The following is a 3,277-nucleotide window of genomic DNA, read 5'->3' as shown; positions in this document are numbered from 1 at the left end:
GATCCAAATTTGATTAAAATATTAGCTTGATATAACATGGTTTGCCTCTCAAAGTAATGGACATGGTTTAATAATCCTTATGTGGTTAACTTGAAGTTAAACAAGGAATATTTTAATAAGAATATATAATATTTTTAGGACGTAGGGAGTGTCATCTAATAAATATTGAGATAAGCATTGTATCCATGTCTTTAAGAGGTTGATTGTTTGCCAAATCAAAAGAAAAAAAGCTCAAATTATTCATGCTAGGAGCTTGACAGGAACTGAAAGCCCAAGCAGATTTAATATGTTTCATCTTATGATAGTTCAACACCCATGTCAAAGTCATCTCTTGGCTTAACTCTTACCACCACGTTCCATCCTTTAGCTTTCGGGTCTTCAACATAGAAAACTTGCTTCACTTGTGAAGAGAATACAAAAGGATCATGCTCTAATTTCTTCCCGGTATGTATTTTTCGAGAAAAATTGACAAGAGTGAATCCAAAATCATATTTTTGGAAACTAGCACAGTGGTGGACATCATACCAGTCACATTTGAAAAGCACTACCTTGTAGTCTTTGTACCACAATTTTATTATATCTGATAATCTGCCATGTATGAACTCCATCTACTGCAATGTTCACTACGCCACTATTTTGTGTCAATCGTGCAGCCTCACGATCCATGGTGTGGAGCCTGAAACCATTAATAATATAACCACTGTACTACACACCACATTTTCTTGGTTTTTCAGCAATTGCTCTTATCTTTTCGGTGATCCCTGGTCCATCATCTAGTATAACATGTACATACTCACCCGCGAAAACATTCTAATTCATCACAGTGTCGCAAGACATATCTATGTGCCTGAACAAGAAGCTGATTGTCAAATTGGACTGCAGTGCTACATTTTCCAATTGATTCACCCGCGCTGTTAAATAGGTACATGTCTTGTATATTGCCTAAAGGTTCAGGGTTTTTAGATGGCCTTGTAAAACGTGTAGTTCCTTATATGAACCTTGAACAGAAAGTCATGCATTCTTGAATTTTATATCCTTCAGCAATTGAACCTTCTGGATGAGCTCTATTCTTCACAAGTGCCTTAAGTCGAACAAAAAACCTACACACAATTTAGAAAATATGTTATTTCTATGGATTATTCAAGAGGACAAGGAAAAAGATAAAAAAAATACCTTTCGAGAGGATACATCTGTCGATAGTGCACAGGGCCACCAAGTTTTGCTTCTTCAGCCAAGGGCACCATCAAATGCACCATTATAGTAAAAAAATGATGGAACAAAAGTTCTCCATATTACAAAGTGTCACCACAATACTTTCTTGAAGTTTGTCGAGCTCAGACACATCTAATACCTTGGAGCATAATTTCTTGAAGAAATCAGCTAACTCGATGACTATTCTCATGACATCTTTGCTGGGGTAACATGATCGGAGTGCTACAGGAAGAATATCATGCAGCAAAACATGGTTGTCATGACTCTTTAGTCCACTCAATTTGCAGTCTTTCATGTTGACACACCTAGAAATGTTTGATGCATAGCCATCAGGTGTTCTAATATTCTGAAGTACGGAACAAAGAATCTCCATTTTCTCTCTAGACATAGTAAACGGTGCATCAGGTGCCTTTTGCTTTCCTTGGTCATCTACCATAGGATGAAGTTCTTCCGAATTCCAAGTTTCACTAAATCTAGTCGTGCATTCAGGTCATCCTTTGTTTTAGAATAAATATCCAGCAAAGTTGCAATCAAATTTTCGCACACATTTTGTGTCTTAGATTGTGTCTTAGTTTGTTCTCCTCCTAGTATGGTAGCTTGAAAAATATTGACTTCTTTTTCAACCAATCTTTTGGCTTCTTTTCTTTCTTACCTCGGTTGGCATTTAATTTCTTCTCACTTTCTCCTCTTTTACGCTTGCCCTTCTGATGGTCCAGGTCATTCCTTTTGGTGTTTTTACCTAACACAAACTCTCTACCTTGTAACATTATCAGAACCGAAGTGCCACTCATCATTTTAGGTGGATCTTAGGTCTCTTCGGTCCCATCAAACTGCTCCTTTTGCCTTCGATATTTGTGATCCTGTGACAACCATCATCGATGACCCATATAACATGTCTTTCTACTCTTATTTAGGTAAAATGATTTTGTTGACGCACCACAAGAAGGACATGTGTATGTACCACTTGTGCTCCAACCATAAAGGTAAGCTGATACTGGAAAATCATTTAAAGTCCACAATAGTGTAGCTTGGAGATAAAATGTCTTTTGGAAAGAGGTGTCAATTGTTTCCACTCCCCCCCCCACAACTCTAAGAGCTCATCGATCAATGGTTCCAGATATACATCAATATCATTCCCCGGAGAATCTGGTCCAGGAATGATCATCGACAAAATTAAAGATGTTTGCTTCATACAAATCCAAGGTGGTAGGTTGTAAGGAATGAGCATCACTAGCCAAGTGCTGTGTGTAGAACTCAAGTTCCTAAGTGGGTTAAATCCATCACTTGCAAGACCAAGGCGTACATTACCAGCATCTTTTGCAAATTCAGGATATCTTCTGTCAAAATCATTCCAAGCTTCTACATCAGTTGGATGTCACAGTTTGCCATCTTTTGTACGTCCCTCATCATGCCATCGCATATCATCGGAAGTTTTGTTAGTTGCAAATAACCTTTGGAGTCTTGGTATCAACGAAAAATAATGTAACACTTTTGCTGGCTTCTTTTTCTTTTTCGGTTGAGCTGCAGAGCCATTTTTCTTCATATCTTTCCATCAAGAACTTTTACACACATGACAAGTCTCTTGCTTAGCTCTATTTCCTCGAAAAAGCATGCAATCTTTTGGGCATGCATGGATTTTCACATAGTCAAGACCAAAAGCACGGATGATATTTTTTGCTTCATAATATGTCTTAGGTAGATTTGCCTCAGGTGGAAGTGCCTTAGATAGCAGACCAAGCAGCAATGTGAAGGATTCTTGAGTCCAACCATGTAAACACTTCTGGTGATATAAGTGGACTAAAAATGACAACTTGGTCAATGTCTTAGGTAGATTTGCCTCAGGTGGAAGTGCCTTAGATAGCAGACCAAGCAGCGATGTGAAGGATTCTTGAGTCCAACAATGTAAACACTTCTGGTGATATAAGTGGACTAAAAATGACAACTTGGTCAATGTCTCACAACCAGGGTACAACCTTGTGTGTGCATCCTTAAATAATCTTGCGTACATATCATGTTCTATCCTCATAGTATCATCTTTAGCATGACTCACATCCTCTGCCATATT

At 38.1% G+C, this 3,277-nt stretch overlaps 1 pseudogene; it reads right to left on the bottom strand.

Annotated features, from left to right (window-relative positions):
• Positions 1-296: 296 nt before the first annotated feature.
• Positions 297-2,943, bottom strand: LOC140223445 (uncharacterized; annotated as a pseudogene).
• Between the last annotated feature and the right edge of the window lie 334 nt (positions 2,944-3,277).

The sequence above is a fragment of the Setaria viridis genome, chromosome 7, assembly GCF_005286985.2.
Source record: "Setaria viridis chromosome 7, Setaria_viridis_v4.0, whole genome shotgun sequence".
NCBI lineage: Eukaryota > Viridiplantae > Streptophyta > Magnoliopsida > Poales > Poaceae > Setaria > Setaria viridis.
Note: the sequence above shows the minus strand (reverse complement) of the source record. Positions and strands in the feature narration are given on the sequence as shown.